This window comes from Macaca thibetana, chromosome 16 (assembly GCF_024542745.1).
Source record: "Macaca thibetana thibetana isolate TM-01 chromosome 16, ASM2454274v1, whole genome shotgun sequence".
Taxonomy (NCBI): Eukaryota; Metazoa; Chordata; class Mammalia; order Primates; family Cercopithecidae; genus Macaca; species Macaca thibetana.
The window spans coordinates 76,101,266-76,121,112 of NC_065593.1; positions in this window are offsets into that span (position 1 = coordinate 76,101,266).

Sequence of the window (19,847 nt, forward strand, 5' to 3'; positions counted from 1 at the left end):
TCGTTAATTTGGAATTTGCAATAATGCAGACACTGCAACCTTGAGCCCAATGAGTAAAAATTAAAAATATCTTCTATTTTTAGGGTCTTATTCATGAAGGAGAAGTATAAATAGAAATATATAGCTTGCATTTGTATAGTACTTTAGTACTAAATTCTTGTGTATAAACAATCTAATTTGGTATTTACAATAACCTTGAGAGGTAGGAAAGAGATAAGGCTGTCTGGGCAGTCAGCCACCTCCTGGGCTGCCGTGACAACAAAAGAGAAGGCCCAAATCCTGCAGGAGGATGTCATTATGAAGAAGCAGGTGCAGAGAGCCACAGAGACCTGACCCACGCAAGGTAACTCAGTTGGCTTGGGAATCTTTTCATCTCTCTTCCAGGAGGTACAGGTCACCAGTTACCACAGGAGAGAAAAACAGCCCTTAAAAAATATGCTCAACAATGGAATAGAACTGAGAGTTCAGAAATGAACCTGTACAATTATGTTCGATTGGTTGTGACAAGAATACTAAGACAATTAAATGGGGAAGAAAATATTTTTAACAAACGGTCCTGGGGCAACTGGATTTCCACATATAAAAGAATGAAATTGGACCCTTTTCTAATACCATATACAAAATTTGGGGTTAGGTACAGTGGCTTATGCCTATAATCCTGGCACTTTGGGAAGCTGAGGTGGGCGGATTGCTGGAGCTTAGGAGTTCGAGACCAGCCTGGGCAATATGGTGAAACTCCATCTCTACAAAAAAATTAGCTGGGCATGGTGGCGCACGTCTGTAGTACCAGCTACTTGGGAGGCTGAGGTGGGAGGATCGCTTGAGCCCAAGAGGTTGAGGCTGCAGTGAACCATGATCGTGCCTCTGCACTCCAGCCTGGGTGACCGAGTAAGACCCTGTCTCAAAAAAAAAAAAAAAAAAAAAAAAAAGTCAACTAAAAATAGACCTTGATGTAAGAACTAAAACCATAAAACTTTTAGAAGAAAACGTAGGCAACAAATCTTTGTAACCTTGGATTAGTCAATGGTTTCTTAGATATGACACCAAAAGCGTAAGTGATGAAAGAAAAAACAGATAAATTGGTCTTCATCAAAATTTAAAACTTTTGTGCTTCAATGGACACCAACAAGAAAATGAAAAGACAGCCAGGCACCGTGGCTCACGCCTGTAATCCCAACACTTTGGGATGCCGAGGCGGGTGGATTACCTGAGGTCGGGAGTTTGAGACCAGCCTGGCCAACATGGAGAAACCCCGTCTCTACTAAAAATATAAAAATTAGCCAGGCATGGTGATTCATGCCTGTAATCCCAGCTACTCGGGAGGCTGAGGCAGGAGAATTGCTTGAACCTGGGAGGCAAAGATTGCGGTGAGCCGAGATCGCGCCATTGTACTCTAGCCTGGGCAACAAAAGCGAAATTCCATCTCAAAAAAAAAAAAAAAAGAAAGAAAGAAAATGAAAAGACAACCCATGGGATGAGAATAGATATTTGCAAAGTATGTACAGCAGCCCCCACTTATCCTCAGTGGGTACATTCCAAGACTCTCAATGGATGCCTGGAATTGAAGAAAGCACCAAGTCCTATATACACTATATTTTTTCTTATACATACATACCTATAACAAGGTTTAATTTATAAATTAGGTGCAGTAAGAGATTAGCAATAACTAACAATAAAATAGAACAATTATTCTGTAATAAAAGTTATGTAAATGTGGTCTCTCTTTCTCTATCAAAATATCTTCCTGTTCTATCCTCACATGACACAATACGGATGTGATGAGATGAAGTGAGATGGATGATGTAGTGTTAAGCTGTGATGTAGCTTTAGCTACTATTGACCTTCTGTATTCCTGCATCTGTGTAACCATCCCTTGCAGTGAATGACTTGGAGTCACTTTTCAGGGGATCTTTTGCTGACGTCTTCTAGTAGGCTCAGTGCTTTCTGGCACCACAATCAGGACACATTTCTGTCCATGTCTTCACAAATGTATAATGGCTTTTCCTTCTTTTTTTTTTTTTTTGAGATGGAGTCTTGCTCTGTCGCCCAGGCTAGAGTGCAGTGGTGCAATCTCAGTTCACTGCAAGCTCCACCTCCCGGGTTCACGCCATTCTCCTGCCTCAGCCTCCCGAGTAGCTGGGACTACAGGGGCCCGCCACCATGCCTGGCTAATTTTTTTTGTATTTTTAGTAGAGGTGGGGTTTCACCGTGTTAGCCAGGATGGTCTTGATCTCCTGACCTGGTGATCCACCTGCCTTGGCCTCCCAAAGTGCTGGGATTACAGGTATGAGCCACTGCGCCCGGCCTCCTTTTCCTTCTTTAATTTTTATTTTATTTTATTTTTTTTTTTTGAGACGGAGTCTCACTCTGTTGCCCAGGCTGGAGTGCAGTGGCCGGATCTCAGCTCACTGCAAGCTCCGCCTCCCGGGTTCACGCCATTCTCCTGCCTCAGCCTCCCGAGTAGCTGGGACTACAGGCGCCCGCCACCTTGCCCGGCTAGTTTTTTGTATTTTTTAGTAGAGACAGGGTTTCACTGTGTTAGCCAGGATGGTCTCTCCTTTTCCTTCTTAACTAAGCACTGGTCACACACCGTGGCTACAACTTTTGCAGTTTGAGGTGTGGCAGCAAAATGAATATGAATTTCTTTTTCCTTCTTCAAAATTTCATGGATAGATTCATGATCTTAGGATCTTCAACATATAGCCGATCTTTTTCTTTCTGAAGCCGAGAACTTTCACCTTTTCCCTTAAAGGAAGAATTGTTTGGCCTCTCTTTGGCAGATCTAAATTGTGGCACGGGTACTCTTGTGCTTTGGGGCCCTTTATGAAGTAAAATAAGGGTTCTATTCCTTGAACACTAGCGCTGCGATGCTGAGACAGTCCTTCTGATAACTGAGATGGCCCCTATGTGACTCGCAGGTGGGTCGCATGTACATTGTGGCTCTGCTGGACACAGGAATGATTTGTGTCTTGAGTTGGCGAAATCTCATCACTCTCCTCAGAATAGCGTGCAATGTAAAACTTATGAATGGTTTGTTTATGGAATTTTCCATTTAATATTTTTGGACCAAAGTCAACCCCAGGTAACTGAAACCTCAGAAAGTGAAACTTTAGATAAGGGAGGGACTACTGTATGTTAGAGACTCGTGTTCAGAATATATAAAAAACTCATAGCTGGCACAGTGGTGCATACCGGTAATCCCAGCTACTTAGAAAGCTGAGGCAGGATTGCTTAAGTCCGGGAGTTTGAGGCTGTAGTGTGCCCTGACTGTGCCTGGGAACAGGCACTACACTCCACCCTGGATAACATAGTGAGACCCAGTCTCTTAAAAAAACCACAACTTATTTTCTAAAAAAGAACTCTCACAACTCAATAATAAAAATGCAAGTAACTCAATTAAAAAATGGGCAAGGGGCTAGGCACGGTGGCTCATGCCTGTAATCTTAGCACTTTGGGAGGCCGAGGTGGGTGGATTTCCAGAGTTCAGGAGTTCAAGAACAGCCTGGGCAACACGGTGAAACCCTGTCTCTACTAAAATACAAAAAATTAGCTGGATGTGGTGGCGGGCACCTGTAGTCCCAGCTACTCGGGAGGCTTAGGCAGGAGAATTGCTTGAACCCGGGAGGCAGAGGTTGCAGTGAGCTGAGATTGTGCCACTGCACTCCAGCCTGGGAAACAGAGTGAGACTCCGTCTCAAAAAAAAAAAAAAAAAAGGGGGGGGGCAAGGGATTTGAATAGACATTCTCCCAAGAGATGTACAAATGGCCAATGAGCCCATGGAAAAGATGTTCAACTTCACTAGCTGTCAGGGAAATCCAAATAAAATCACAATGAGAAACACTTCGTGCCCACTAAGATGGAAAAAATAAAGATAGACAATAGCAAATATTGGCAAAGCAATGGAGAAATTGGAATCCTTATACATTGCTAGTGGGATTGTAAAATGGTGAGGACACTTTGGAAAACAGATCGGCAGTTCTTCAAAATGTTAAACATAGAATTATCATGTGACCTCATTATTTCTACTCCTAGAGAATTGAAACATATCTACACAAAAACTTGTACAGCAATGCTCATAGCAGCATAATATTATTCATAATAGCTAAGCTTTAGAAACAACCCCAATGTCCATCAACTGATGAATGTGTAAACAAAATGTGGTATATTCATACAGTAGAGTATTTATTCAGCCATAAAAAGGAATGAAGTAGTTATATATACTATAATATATGTGAACCTTGAAACCGGTATGCTAAGTGAAAAAAGCCAGGCCCGGTGCAGTGGCTCAGGCCTGGGAGGCTGAGGTGGGCGGATCACCTGAGGTCAAGAGTTAGAGACCAGCCTGGCCAACATGGCAAAACTCCGTCTCTACTAAAAATACAAAAATTAGCCAGGCATGGTGGAGTGCACCTTTAATCCTAGCTACTCGGGAGGCTGAGGCAGGAGAATCGCTTGAACCTGGGAGGTGGAGGTTGCAGTGAGCCAAGATCGCCCCACTGAACTCCAGCCTGGGTGACAAGAGCGAAACTCCGACTCAAAAACAAAAACAAACAAACAAACCAAAAGACAAAACAAAACAAAACAAAACAAAAAACAAAAAAGAAAAGAAAAAAGCCAGTCACAAAAGGCCACATATTATATGACTCCGTTTATATGAAATGTCCAGAATAAGCAAATCTATAGAGACAGAAAATAGATTAGTGGTTGCCAGGGGCTTGGGGGTGGAAGAAAGGGAATGAGTGACAAAGGGCATGGGGTCTCTTTCTTCTTTCTTTTTTTTATTTTTGAGACGGAGTCTCACTCTTGTCGCCCAGGCTGGAGGGCAGTGGCTGGATAGCTGCTCACTGCAAGCTCCGCCTCCCAGGTTCACGCCATTCTCCTGCCTCAGCCTCCCGAGTAGCTGGGACTACAGGTGCGCGCCAGGACGCCTGGCTAATTTTTTGTGTATTTTTAGTAGAGACAGGATTTTACTGTGTTAGCCAAGCTGGTCTCGATCTCCTGACCTTGTGATCCACCCACCTCAGCCTCCCATAGTGCTGGGATTACAGGCGTGAGCCACCGCGCCCAGCCTCTTCTTCCTTTTTCTTTTTCTTTTTGCAATTTTTATTTAGTTTTTATTTCATAATCATAAACTTAACTCTGCAATCCAGCTACGCATGCAAGAGAATAAGGCAAACATGGAACCCAACGGGAACTGAGAGAGAGAGCACAAAGATTAGAGGCTACTGTGAGCAACTGAGGTGGAGGGTGCTCTCTGGAGCTACAAAAGGAATGATCCGGTGGTGAAGATAAAACACAAGTCAAACTTACTAGAGTTGTCCACAGTCGGCAATGGTGATCTTCTTGCCGGTCTTGCCATTCCTGGACCCAAAGCGCTCCATGGGCTCTGCAATATTCATGCCTTCTTTCACCTTGCCAAGGACCACATGCTTGCCATCCAACCACTCAGTCTTGGCAGTGCAGTTGCAAAACTGGGAACCATTTGTGTTGGGTCCAGCACGTGCCATGGACACGATGCCAGGACCTGTCTGCTTCAGGATGAAGTTCTTATCATCAAATTTCTCCCCGTAGATGGACTTGCCACCAGTGCCATTACAATGTGTGAAGTCACCACCCTGACACATAAACCCTGGAATAATTCTGTGAAAGCCGAAACCCTTATAACCGAATCCTTTCTCTCCAGTGCTCAGAGCAGGGAAGTTTTCTACTGTCTTTGGAAACTTGTCTGCAAACAGCTCGAGGGAGACGTGGCCCAAGGGCTCCCTGTTGATGGCGATGTCAAAGAACACGGTGGGATTGACCATGGCTGGGCATATATATACTATAATATATGTGACATGGCATGACGGGGCTCCCGGCAGCATCGGAATCTGTGGTACGGGGTTTCTTTTAGGGGTAGTGAAATGTTCTGACATTAGTAGTGATGGTTGTACAATGCTGAATATTCTAAAAGCCACTCAATTGTATGCTTTAAAAGGGGGGATTTTATGGTATATGAATTATATCTTGATAAAGCTGTGGTTTAAAAAAATATTTCTGGCTGGGTGCGGTGGCTCACACCTGTAATCCCAGCACTTTGGGAGGCCGAGGTGGGCGGATCACGAGGTCAGGAGATCGAGACGTTTCGCTCTTATTGCCCAGGCTAGAGTGCAATGGCGTGATCTCGGCTCCCCGCAACCTCCGCCTCCCAGGTTTCAAGTGATTCTCCTGCCTCAGCCTCCTGAGTAGCTGGAATTACAGGCATGAATGAATCACCACGCCTGGCTAATTTTGTATTTTTAGTAGAGACAGGGTTTCTCCGTGTTGGTCAGGCTAGTCTTGAACTCCTGACCTCAGGTGATCCACCCGCCTCGGCCTCCCAAAGTGCTGGGATTACAGGCCTGAGCCACTGCCGCAGGCTAGGCTTATTGTTTCTCATTGTGCTTTCTAGAGAAACAATGAGTCTTTTCTCTTCAACACGGCCACTGTCCAAGATGAGAGGTAGCAACCATGTCTTTGTTATTTATTTATTTATTTATCATTTTTATTTTTTTGAGACGGAGTCTCGCTCTGTCGCCCAGGCTGGAGTGCAGTGGCATGATCGTGATCTCGGCTCACACTGCAAGTTCTGCCTTCCAGGTTCACCCCATTCTCCTGCCTCAGCCTCCCGAGTAGCTGGGACTACAGGCACCCGCCACCATGCCCAGGTAATTTTTTGTATTTTTAGTAGAGACGAGGTTTCACCGTGTTAGCCAGGATGGTCTTGATCTCCTGACCTCATGATCCGCCTGCCTCGGCCTCCCAAAGTGCTGGGATGACAGGTGTGAGCCACTGCACCCGGCTGCAACCATGTCTAAGCATGTCTCCTTTTCTCCAGGAGAAACACAGTGCCTTCAATGATTCCCCGGGAGAGGAGTTCTCTGTATCCTGATGCTCTGTCATCCTCTCGTGAATGGACTGCAGATTGTCCACATCTCTCCTAAACTATGCTGCCCGTATTTAAGTAAAGCTGGCCTAAGAAGTTCAGAGGGAGCCCTGGTTCACTTAATGCAATTCCTTCCCTTGGTGCAGCCGAAGAGGGCTGAGGTTGTTCCGGCAGCCTCCTCACCTGCTGCGGCTCATATAGAAACTGAGAGTCAGTGCAAACCCTCAGATGTTTTCCTGGATCTTTTCCATATGAAAAACGGCCAGTTTGTTGATGTACATCTGACTTCTCCCTTTTAAATGCTGACTGTCAAGTTCAATCTTAATTTCTTTTGACTTGCTCAGCAATCCCATCTTAACTTTCACATCTCATTTTAGCTCTTTCCCCCAGTTTTCGGTTAAGCACAAACTTACCAATCAAGACATTGTGCTTTTTTTTTTTTTGAGATGGAGTCTAGCTTTGTTGCCAGGCTGGAGTGCAGTGGTTCAATCTCAGTTCATTGCAACCTCCACCTCCCAGGTTCAAGCGATTCTTGTGCCTCAGCCTCCCAAGTAGCTGAGATTACAGGTGTGTGCCACCATGCCTGGCTAATTTTTGTATTTTTAGTAGAGATGAGGTTTCACCATGTTGGTCAGGCTGGTCTTGAACTCCTGACCTCCAGTGATCTGCCCGCCTCGGCCTCCCAAAATGCTGGGATTACAGGTGTGAGCCACTGCGCCCGGCCATTAGGTGTATTTCACCACAGTAAAAAACGATAAATTACAAAAAATGGTGACGTGCCAGGGACAATGCCGTGTGCAGCTCGTTGTCTGGCCCTGTCCCCAGGGTGCCCTGCTCTAGGACGTCAGGCCCGGAATCCCAGGAAGCAGGGGAGGAGAGGGAGGTACCTCTTCATTCCAGGCCCAGGATACAGCCCAGCTCTGCCGTGGTTGCGCACAGTGACGATCTATCTCTGCCTCTCAGGCCAGGAACATGTGAGTAAGCTTTGACTCATATCTGTCTTTTCTCCAATTGCCTAATCTTGCCTGGTCTTAATTAAAAATGTCTCCTTCCCTTTCTTACACTCACTCATTCCTCCACAGGTTTTCACCGAGACCCACAAAGGGCAGTCACTGACCCTGTGCCCAGACACCTTGGTGAGCAGGGACAGCCTGGTCGCACTGTTAAAGGAAAGGGGTCCCGATCCAGACCCCAAGAGAGGGTTCTTGGATCTTGCTCAAGAAAGAATTCAGGGCGAGTCTGCAGTGCAAAGCAAAAGCAAGTTTATTAAGAAAGTCAAGTGGTGAAAGAACAGCTACTCCCTGGACAGAGCAGGGCGTTCCCAAAAGTAAGAGGAGGAATGCGTCCACCCTAAGTACAATGCTTGTATATATATATAGGATAAAAAAAGATCATAGGGAGATGTGCTCTGCTACAGGGGTTTGTCATAAAGGATTCCTTTTTTAAATTACCACATTTTGCAAGAATCAATGTTATTATCTTTGAAGAAAAATTAGGAATGCCTTTGTTCTCAAGATATTGGGATATCTGGACACTCCCAAGTTTGGGTTTGTTTAGTAAACATTATTAATTCACTTCCTTAACTGTAAACATCTAGAGGTTGGGAATACCTTTCTGGGAATGGAGCCCAGATTCTGGGAATGCAAGTCCCTACTGCATTTTCCTAGCCCTCACTCAAGATGGAGTCGCTCTGGTTCAAACACCTCTGACACCCCCTCTACAAGCTCCCGGGATGTTTAAACAAGCCATTCCCAGAGAGGCGATGCAGAGGTGCAGGGCAGGCCCTGAGCCCTGGCCACAGGCGATGCTTAAGCTGAGCGCTGAAAGGAGGGGTAGGAGTTCAGCAGGCGAGTTGTTAGAAGACTTGCATTTCAAGCAGAAGATCTGGAAAGACGCGCTGACCGATCAGCGAAAGGCCGTGAGCTGTGGGTGGTGCGGAGACTGCGGAAGCTGAGGACATGGAGCTAAGGCGGGTTCAGACTTCCTCCTGAGGGCAACAGTTTTTAGCTGGGGAGGAACATGACCAAATCTGCCTTTCCCAGTGACCTCTCTGATCTCTTTGATGCAGTGTAGATCCGTGCTTAGCAAACTCAGAAGGCCCTGTCACCAGCAGGAAGGAAGAGACCCCACGACTGAGGGCAGTGGTAGGTTTAGGGGCCGGCCACAGGTGGGACCGAAAGGGGTAGCTATGGATGGGCTGTAGGGGTGAGAGGGGAGGAGGAATGGAGGGTTGATGATGCCTTCTATCAGGAGGGGAACATGCTAGAAGCAGTTTTGGGGAGAGGTGGGAAGGGTGGGTAAGCAGATGAAGGATTGGGTCTTGGAGATGCTGCTAGTTTGGCTTTGACGGTGCAGGTCCTCTGCTATGAGGTGAGTGGCTGTGCCCGCCAGCTCCTCTTCTCACTCCCTTCTAGGGCTATGAGATTTGTGACCCTTTCCTCTGCCTGCCTCTGCCCCTGCCCCTTGGGACCCTGCTGGACCAGGCATCCATCCTATGGAACTTTCCATGAAGCGCTGACCTCCCTGCCCCTGAGGCATTGGGTGAGTGGCAGGTGAGAGCTGCTCACAGGGCATTAAAGGGGTTCAAAATAGCACCCAAGGCCAGGCATGGTAGTTTACACCTGTAATCCCAGTACTTTGGGAGGCTGAGGCGGGCAGATCACCTAAGGTCAGGAGCTCGAGAGCAGCCTGGCCAACATGGAAAAACCCCTTTTCTACTAAAAATACAAAAAATCTCCGGGCATGGTGGTGTGGGCACCTGTAATCCCAGCTACTTGGGAGGCTGAGGCAGGAGAATCGCTTGAACCCGGGAGGCAGAAGTTACAGTGAGCAAGATCGCACTATTGCACTCCAGCCTGGGCAAAAAGAGCGAGACTCCATCTCAAAAAAAAAAAAAAAAAAAAAAAAAAAAAAAATTGCACCTAAGCCCAAGCCTAGAAGGTGGCCCTGAAACTGGGCCTTCCTTTGAAGCTAGGCCTGGTATTTGCCATGATTGTGCCTCCTTCCCCACGTCACCAACGTTGACTGCCCTCCATTACCCGGTGCTGCCTGGGCGCTGCGTGGGTGCTGGCGTGTGAAATGGCAACGTGAGGCCGTGTCTACTGAGCCAGGCATCTTAGTGCTTTACACAGAGAAGTGAAACCTCCTAGCTACCCTGTGAGTTAGGGACCATTGATTCCCATTTTTCAGATAAGGAAACAACCAAGGCACGGAGTGGTTGGTAGGTGGACTAAGGTCACCCAACAGCTGGAGGCAAAAGGAGACACGTGTCTCCACCAGGAGCCACCAGCTGTCCCCTCCTTCTCCATCCCACAGATTGAGTGAAGGCTTGGGCTACTCCGGCTGGACAGTATCAAGTGTTACATTCTGTAGAGCCAGGATGTTCCTCCAATCCTTTAATCCCAAATATTTTGTTTTGTTTTGTTTTGTTTTGTTTTGCGGCAGAGTCTTGCTCTGTCATCCAGGCTGGAGTACAGTGGTGCAATCTCAGCTCACTGCAACCTCTGCCTCCCGGGTTCAAGTGATTCTCCTGCCTCAGCCTCCTGAGTAGCTGGGACTACAGATGTGCGCCACCACACCCAGCTAATTTTTGTAGTTTTTGTTGAGACGGGGTTTTACCATATTGGCCAGGCTGGTCATGAACTCCTGACCTCGAGTGATCTGCCCGCCTCAGCCTCCCAAAGGGCTGGGATTACAGGCATGAGCCACCACACCTGGCCTAATCCCAAATTTTAAACCTGCTTCTTGTTCTGCCTCTAGTGAAATCAAAGATCCCTCTGCTGCTGTCCCTATGGGAATGTGGACAGGGATGACACTTCTCGCCAGCTCTGGGTGGCCCCTCTGGTCCTGCCCTTCACTGTCCAGCTCCTCAAGTCCTCCTCAATTCCCCTCTTCTCCAGCCCTACTGCCACTGTCCCCACCTGAGTACAGACCTTCATAATTTCCCACTGGCCCCCCCCCCTCTGGTCCCCCCAGTCCCTCTCCTAGTCCATTTATTTATTTATTTATTTAATTTTATTTTGAGATGGAGTTTCGCTCTTGTTGCCCAGGCTGGGGTGCAATGGTGCGATCTCAGCTCACTGCAACCTCCGACTTCCAGGTTCAAGTGATTTTCCTGCCTCAGCCTCCCGAGTAGCTGGGATTACAGGCATGCACCACCACACCCGGCTAATTTTGTATTTTTAGTGGAGATGGGGTTTCTCCATGTTGGTCAGGCTGGTGTTGAACTCCCAACCTCAGGTGACCCGCCCGCCTCAGCCTCCCAAAGTGCTGGGATTATAGGCGTGAGCCACTGCACCCGGCCCCTAGTCCATTTTTATACACAGCTCTGAGGATGCTCCAATCTGACGACAGCATCTGCTCACTTAGCGCCCTGCCCCGGCGTCTCATCGCCTTGGGGATAAAATCCACACTCTGAGAGTCAGTGCAAAGTTCTTGGCGTGGCCGCTGCCCTCTCCATTTCCCCAGGCCTTGCTCTACCGCACAAGTCCCTCTCTCAGCGCCTCCCGAAGGCCAGCTCCCTGGCAGGGCTGATGGTGATAAAGTGTTCAGTAGTCAGCAATAAAGAGGGAAAAACAGCAATACTGATTCATAGATACGAAATCAACCAGATGTATCAGCCAAGTTGCCAGCACTCCTTTCTTGGTCACGGTATCTTTTATTCCAAACGTCCTTTCTATTTATTTTTTGTAGTTGAGATATTATTCCTTCTTTTGTAAAATGGTGGTGAGAACAAAGGACTATTTTTTTAAATGTCCTTACTTGGCAAACTAAAAAATGTTTGCAGCTCTAGTAAGACTCCATTTTCATCTTGACAACTCAGTGGTGTGCGGAGGCTGGCCCACAGGCGGCCACACAGATGTGGCTCCCTGGGCCGTTTACTCTTATGCCAGAAATGCGCCCCCGACCCATGGCTTGCTCATTCCCCACCATCCTTCAATGCAGGTCTTCCCTGACGTTTTTTTTTTAAGAGGGAGTTTCGCTCTTTTTGCCCAAGCTGGAGTGCAGTGGTGCAACCTCAGCTCACTGCAACCTCTGCCTCCTGGGTTCAAGCAATTCTCATGCCAGTGTCCGGAGTAGCTGGGATTACAGACACGTGCCACCATGCCTGGCTAATTTTTTGTATTTTTAGTAGAGACAAGGGTTCACCATGTTGGCCAGGCTGGCCTCGAACTTCTGACCTCAGGTGATCTACCTGCCTCCGCCTCCCACACTGCTGGGATTACAGGTGTGAGCCACCATGTCCGGCCTTCCCTGACCTTTCTTCCCCCAAAGCCCATCCTTGCATGAGTGCATCATCCAGAACTCAGCACTGCGTCCATTTGCACATCTGCCTCCCCGTGGACCTCGGCTGGTGGAAACCAGGCCCCCTCACATTTCCTTTTCCAGAGCCCAGCCCAGCCCTGCCCTGACTGCCCATACACAGAGCAGATTTGCAAAATGCCTGACAGAGAATGAATGACTCCAGCTTCCTCCTCAGCAGCAGGTGGAGGTGGGGGGTTGGGGCACCCAGCCCTCTGCTGGCTTCACCTGTCCGTGCCAGTGCAGTTGAACTGGGCTCTCCAGGACTGCCTGCCTGCTGGGCCTCAGCACCACCAAGGGCTTCAAGGGCCCCAGCTGGGTGCCACGGACCCCTCTCCAATTCCACTAGGAGATCAGGGCCTGGGGTGCCTCATCTGGCCCTAAAGCCCCATGGCACTGACCTGGTGCCTGTGTGATTCTTCCTCACTGTTCCCAGACAGGGGCCAGGAAATGGAATGAAAGCAGCCAGTCTCTGAAGAGCTGGAGACCATCATCTGCCTCGGGAAGCCCAGGGAACCTCGGCTCAGACAGGACAGAGACTGTGGGAAGGGAGGAGACTGTGACAGAGAAGCAGAGGAGGGTGACAGAGTCAGGGAAGAACAAAACAGCCTGCAGTGGAAGCAGAGACAAAAATGTGGGGGACCCACAGGGAGGGGAGGGAGGGAGGGAGGGGAGGGGAGGGAAGTAAGGAGGGGGGAGGGGAGGAGGGGAGGGAGGGACAGCTGCCGTCCAAGTGGCCATGGGAGCCTGGGGCTGGGAGAGGCACCCTCCTCCTGTTGGCTTCTCATACAGTCTCTATCAGGGGACCCAGGACACAAGAAGCGAATTCATCTTTGGGTCCACTCTTCAGCTCTAGAAGTCTAGGGCCTGGCTAGGTCCTCTGAAGGAGTCTCTGGCCCCAGGCAGCTTCCTGCCCCCCTGTGTGGCCCCCCAAGTCCTTCTCAAGAGCCCTTCAGTAAATAAATTTACTGGAGAACATCAATGATTGGTCATATGAGGTGTTCCTAGGGGAGAAAATGACATTTAGTTTTTAGCTCACTTGGAGCCATTTGTTTTAAAAAGCACCTCTTGGCCGGGTGCGGTCGCTCACGCCTGTAATCCCAACACTTTGGGAGGCCAAGGAGGGTGGATCACCTGAGGTCAGGAGTTCAAGACCAGCCTGGGCAACATGGTGAAACGCTGTCTCTACTAAAAATACAAAAATTAGCTGGGCATGGTGGCATGTGCCTGTAATCCCAGCTGCTTGGGAGGCTGAGGTGAGAGAATTGCTTGAACCCAGGAGGCGGAGGCTGCAGTGAGCCGAGATCACACCGCTGCACTCCTGCCTGGGTGACACAGTGAGACTAGGTCTCAAAAAAAAAAAAAAAAAAAAAAAAAAAAGGAAGCACCTCTTGAGAGAGCTTTTCCTGCAGATGTCACAGGCAAAATGTCTCACGTTGTGGGGAATGTGGCAGTGGACTTCTGGGACCAAGCCGAGGCCCCCACATGCCATCCCCCTTGGGAGCAGGGTGGCTGGGTTGACAGATGTGCAGAGGAGGAGAGAAGTGGGGCAATGCCTTTTCTCTAATGGTCAGCTGGCGGGAAAGACTCCAGGGGCTTCTGAGGAGAGACCCTAAGAGGAGTCTGGATGGGCCTCGGCTGGAGGAGGCTGGTGCCTACCTGGCACATGGGCACTGTGGGGGTGCAATGGGGCACAGCGTGGGAGGTGTCATGGGGGGTCTTTACACTGGGTACTAAAGAGCTTAGGAGCCTGAGCTACCTGGTGTGGGGCAATCACATTTACTACTGTGTCCAGGCAAGGAGGAGCAGCTGGGCTTGGACCTCACAGTGACATGAAGTGGCCAGGACTGGGCACTGGGCTAACGTGAGCCCCAGGGGTGCTTGGATTTATCAACTGAAGAAGGGCCTATGGAAGGGGAGAAAACAATTCTCTAGACAGATGAGAACACCCGGTCACATCCACCTGGACCTGACATCACACCCCAGGCTGTGCAGGAGCACTCACAGAACTAGAGTGTGGAATGACTTATTAGAGCCTCTTCCAACAGCTGTGGGCCCTGGAACCTAAGAACCCACCTTTGGAGAACATTTTTGGGTCTGAGAGCTTTGAGGCCAGGCCTTGAGACAAACCCACCCAGAAGCCCTGAGCTACTTTTGCTGTAAGAGTAGGAGGGCCCTGCCCCTGCTCCAGGAGCCGTCCCTGGATCCCTGGAAGAGCAGGAAACACTGACTGATCCATAGGGGCGATGAGGCTAGAGGCTGAGATCAGCCGGAACCAGCCAGCTGAGCATGTGATTCCTCTGGCTCCAGGCCACCTCTAAGGGTCTCCCAGTGGCTGAGAGGGATTAGAGGACTGTGGCTTCTTGGGTGAGGGAGCCTCTGGGTTACAGCCACCGTGCCCTTTGAATCTAATCTGCTCTCGACAAGGATCAGCTGACCTGATAGGTGTGCACAGCAGGAGGCAACAGCCAGGGCCAGGAGAAGCATAAAAGATGGAGTAGAGGAGGGAGCAGAGCAGGGTCAGGTGAGACCTCTCACTCAGGACAGTTGTGCAGCTGACTTGCTGAGACCTTGGAGTGAGTCGCCGAGGTCAGTGTGCCCAGTTGGGGCATCTTCCAGGCTGTGGCTCTGTCACCTGCAGTTTTGGCTCAGAGCAGCCACCACATCCTCACTGCTGTCCTGGGATGAGAAGTGGGGTGGAGAACCAGGGGCTGGGTGTGCAGCCAGAGCTGGAGCAGCTTCAGGAGCCAGGTGAAACCTAAGAGCCTCACAGGCTTTGAACAAAGTGCAGGAGTCCCAGCCCTGCCGTTTATGGCAGGTTCCTGGAGGTGATCAGTCATTATCAGCAGTGTGTTCACTCTGCCGATACCACCCAAGGCCATGATCATCCCTCACCCCAGGCCTTGCACACTTGCTTCCTTGTCCTAGACAGCCGGGGCTGTTCCTGCTCTTCGCTGCCCCTGGCACTCACAGAGCAGCTGACTGACTGACCTACCAACTTAGGGAGAAAAGTGAGGAGGTGGGGACTGAGGACACGCTGGGGACACAGCCTCTTTGTGATTTCCTTCCTGGAGGGGAGAGGTGGCCAGGGCAATGCAATGCTGGGGCTGCAGGGCAAACCTTCAGGGCTGGACGAGGGGAGCTCAGCCTGATGTCCAGGTTTGCTGGCATGTGAGGGACGTGGTCAGGCACAGCTACAGCCATGGGTCTATGGACGGTTCTTGGATCCCAGGATTCGCTGGTGTCGTCCCTGATACACACCTCACATCTTCAAACTCTGCCCTCTCTGATGGCCTGCTGGCACTCCTCCTGCCTATCTCTGCACACTCAGCAACTTTCCTCTTTGATGGGGACAGGAGTGGGGGAGGGCAGGGCAGGATGGAGACACCATGCACATTCCTGCTTAGCACCTTTGCCCTCCCTCTTCCATCCATGGGAGTCACCTCCCCTAGACCTTCATGTGGCCTGCAACCCCACTTCTCCCTCCCAGAACCTTCCTAGTGCCCCCAAGAAGCGCCTGCCCTTGCCTGACGCCCCGTCCCCTTCTGCTTTTTCCTCATGCTGCTTGTTAGGTTGAAACATAACACCTGTGTTTCAAAACACATGCAGTCAAGTTTCTGTGCATGTGTGTGTGTAGATATATACATACACACATATGTATATGTGTGTATATATGTCATTATGTGTAGTATGTTGCTTTTTTTTGAGACAGTCTCACTCTGTTGCCCAGAGTGTAGTGGTGCAATCTTGGCTCACTGCAACCTCCACCTCTCGGGTTCAAGCAATTCTTGTGCTTCAGCCTCTTGCATAGCTGGGACTACAAGCATGCACCACCATGCCCAGCTATTTTATTTTTTTCCTTTTTGTATTTTTTTAGTGGAGATGAGTTTCGCCATATTGGCCAGGCTGGTCTGGCTGCCTTGACTTCCCAAAGTTCTGGGATTACAGGTGTGAGCCACCACACCCAGACGTTAGATTACTTTTTAATTCCCTGTCTACCCACTTCTTGTAAGTTACATGAAAGCAGACACCTTGTGATGATCTATTACACCTTGTCTGATCTATTACTGTCTCTCCAGGGCCTAGGACAATGCCTGGCACACAGCAGGTGCCAGCAAGCCTTTGTTGGAAGAAAGGAAGGAGAGAAAACAGACCTCCTCTAGATTGGATCCTTGGCTCCTGTGTGCTGACGCGCAGCCTGTGACCGGGCTCTGCACTGCTCCTCTGGCTCCAGGGAATCCTCATGGAAAGGGCGGCCTCCCCAGAGGGCTGCCCAGGAATGAAATGGGCATCTGGGGAAGCCCACTCCTTTGGCTGCCTCTTGCCTTGGGTGCCCAGGGCTACCGTGCCACCTCCTTTGTGAAGCTGGTCCCTGGCCCTGCTTATCAGCCCTATGTCCCATTCCGTTGGCCCAGCAGAGGTAAAAGTGGCTAAGTGGGTTAACTGGGCCGGGTGTGGTGGCTCACACCTGTAATCCCAGCACTTCGGGAGGCCAAGGCGGGTGGATCGCCTGAGGTCGGGAGTTCGAGACCAGCCTGACCAACATGGAGAAACCCTGACTCTACTAAAAATACAAAATTAGCCGGGTGTGGTAGTGCATTCCTGTAATCCCAGCTACTTGGGAGGCTGAGGTAGGAGGATCGCTTGAACCAGGGAGGCAGCGGTTGCAGTGAGCTGTCATTGCACTCCAGCCTGGATGAGAAGAGTGAAACTCCGTCTCAAACAAACAAACAAACAAACAAACCAAAAAAACGAAAAAAAAGTGGCTTAACTGTCCTTGCTCTCATGGCCTCTCCATCCCTCTTGCCCCAGTGGTATTTGGCTGTTTTTGTCTGTCTTGTTTTTCCCAGACTGGACCAGCCTTGGGGTTAACCAGGGGCAGGGTGACAACTCACAGGCAATGGCGTCCCTCAGCCTCCTTCCCCCCATATTTCAGAGGCTGCAGGTGACTCACGGTCTTCGTCGGTGGCTCCGGAAGCCTTGCAGGTGCCCTGCCACTTGGCCGCTGTGCTGCTGGCTGCTCTGGCAGGTCCTGACTACTGCTTTCCTGTCCCCTCCCCTGAAGCTGGGAGATTGATTTTCTCCGAGTGATTAGTTGGTCTATTTTAAGCTCATCAAAGTAGCCTCGTACTTTCAAGTTTCTCATGGAGCAGGCCCGGAAGATGATACCCACGGGCTTAAGGCTGCTCCCACTGCAGGATACGGGGTCAGGGGCTGTGTTTGTCAATTGTGAGGTCCCTCAGTGCAGTCCCCCTCCTGAGCTGGACAGGGCTTGGCTCCTGCATGCTGATTCTGCAGCCTGTGGCTCAGCTCTGCACTATTCTCTGGCTCCGGCAAATCCTCATGAAGATAAGCCCGGGAGCCCTAAGAGTTGCAGGTTAGCCTCCCACAGCCTTCCCTTGCATCATCCTTGCTCCTCTAGCCAGGGACACTCCTGCCTCCTCCCTGTCTCTGCTGGGTCAACACCTGAGCATCTTCTGGCTCGATAATTCTGTCATGACCCCATATGCTTTCCCTGACCCTCACATCTGGGTTGAGGGCCCTCCTATGCCCTGTATCTAATCCTGGTTTTCCCTCTGTAAGCTGGTCAGAGATGGGCTTGGGCAGAGTAGTTTCAAAGGCTCTCCCCAAGTGTCTGTGCAGCTCCCCTGACTTGAAGGCCCGTGAGAACGGGGTGGTGCCTGTCTCGTTCACTGTTCCCCAATATCTCACCTAGTGCCTGGCACAGAGAAGGTACAAAAATAAAACTCTTCTAAGAATGAATGGTGTGCGTTTGAATCTTACAGTGTCTGAGGACTGGGGATCCATCTCTTATCCCTTTGTATCCTCTGTATCCTCTGCTGCCCAAGGTCAGGGCCTCTGCCTGAAGTCCCTGCTGAATGAGGGTTAACTGGTTCAGAGATGAGGGAGGAAGCTATTGCTGGGAGGGGCTAGAACTGCAGGAGGCCCTGTCCCTGTCCTTCCCACACCCAATCAAGAGCAGTAGGATTGTCAGATGAAACACAGGACATCTGCTCACATGTGAGGAATACATCTTTTTATTTTTTCTTTTAAGACAGATTCTCTGTCACCCAGGCTGGAGCGTGGTGGCATGATCTTGGCTCACTTCAACCTCCACCTCCCGGGTTCATGCCATTCTCCTGTCTTAGCCTCCCCAGTAGCTGGGAATACAGGCGCCTACCACCATGCCCGGCTAATTTTTGTGTTTGTGGTAGAGATGGGTTTCACCACATTGGCCAGGCTGATCTTGAACTCCTGACCTCAAGTGATCTGCCTGCCTCAGCCTCCCAAACTGTTGGGATTACAGGCGTGAGCCATGGCACCCAGCCAGAATACATTTTTAGCATATTGCATGTAATATTTGGGAAATGCTCATGCTGAAAAAAATAACTGAATTTGAATTTTTGTTATGTTTTTTTTTGCGGGATCTCGCTTCATTGCCCAGGCTGGAGTGCAGTGGCACCATCCTGGCTCACTGCAACTTCCGCCTCCTGGGTTCAAGCAATTCTCCTGTCTCAGCCTCCCAAGTAGCTGGGACTACAGGTGCCTGCCACCTCGCCCAGCTAATTTTTGTATTTTTAGTAGAGACAGGGTTTCACCTTGTTGGTCAGGCTGGTCTTGAACTCCTGACCTCAGGTGATCCACCCACCTCGGCCTCCCAAAATGCTGGGATTACAGGCGTGAGCCACTGCGCCTGGCCTGAATTTGAATTTAACTGGGAATCTTTTTTTTATTTTTTCCTCTTCTTTCTGAATCTGGTAACCCTAGCAAGGGAGAATTGACTAGCCAGGTGCCAGGTGGGTCTGCGGCCTGGGTCTCCAGCTCTCTCTTCACATTCTGCCTGCTTCCTTGATGCTTCCCGCTCCTTAAATGTTTTCTGTCAGAGACCAGGGGGCATTCTAGGCCTGGCTTCCCAGCAGTGGAATCCAGGAGCACTCCTACCTCCCAACCCCTGCCCCAGCTGCCCTCCGGATGGTCAGCGAAGGCCTGAGGAGGTGATGTTTGAGCTGAGATTTGAAAGAATGTGCCCAGAGATGATCCAGGAAAGAACATTCCATGGAGAGGTGGGAGTGAACTTGGTCCATCTGAGAACAGAAAGGCTACGTGGCTCCGTGGTGTGGGAAGGGAGGGGAAACACGGGAGTGGAAACATGGGAAACACAGTCAGCATTTCTTTTTTTTTTTTTTGGCTCACCACAACCTCTGCCTCCCGGGTTCAAGTGATTCTCCTGCCTCAGCCTCCGGAGTAGCTGGGATTACAGGCATGCGCCACCACGCCCGGCTAATTTTGTATTTTTAGTAGAGATGGGGTTTCTCCGTGTTGGTCAGGCTGGTCTCGAGCTCCCGATCTCAGGTGATCCGCCCGCCTCGGCCTCCCAAACTGCTGGGATTAGAGGCGTGAGCACAACTCAGGAGGCCCTGGAACTCATCTTGGGCCACTCAAGAAAGGGCAGGAAGGGTCCTCTCCTTTCCCACCTTTCCCAAGCTGAAGGACTGCACACTTCTCAGGCTTCCAAGGCAGCAGGAACAGGGTTACAAGGTAGGCAGTCTGGCAGCTGGCGCGAGCCCTCTGGGCCCTAGTGCCGGACAGCAGTTTGGTGGCATTGCCTGTTCTTTAAAATGGGTTTGGGTGTAGCCATGCG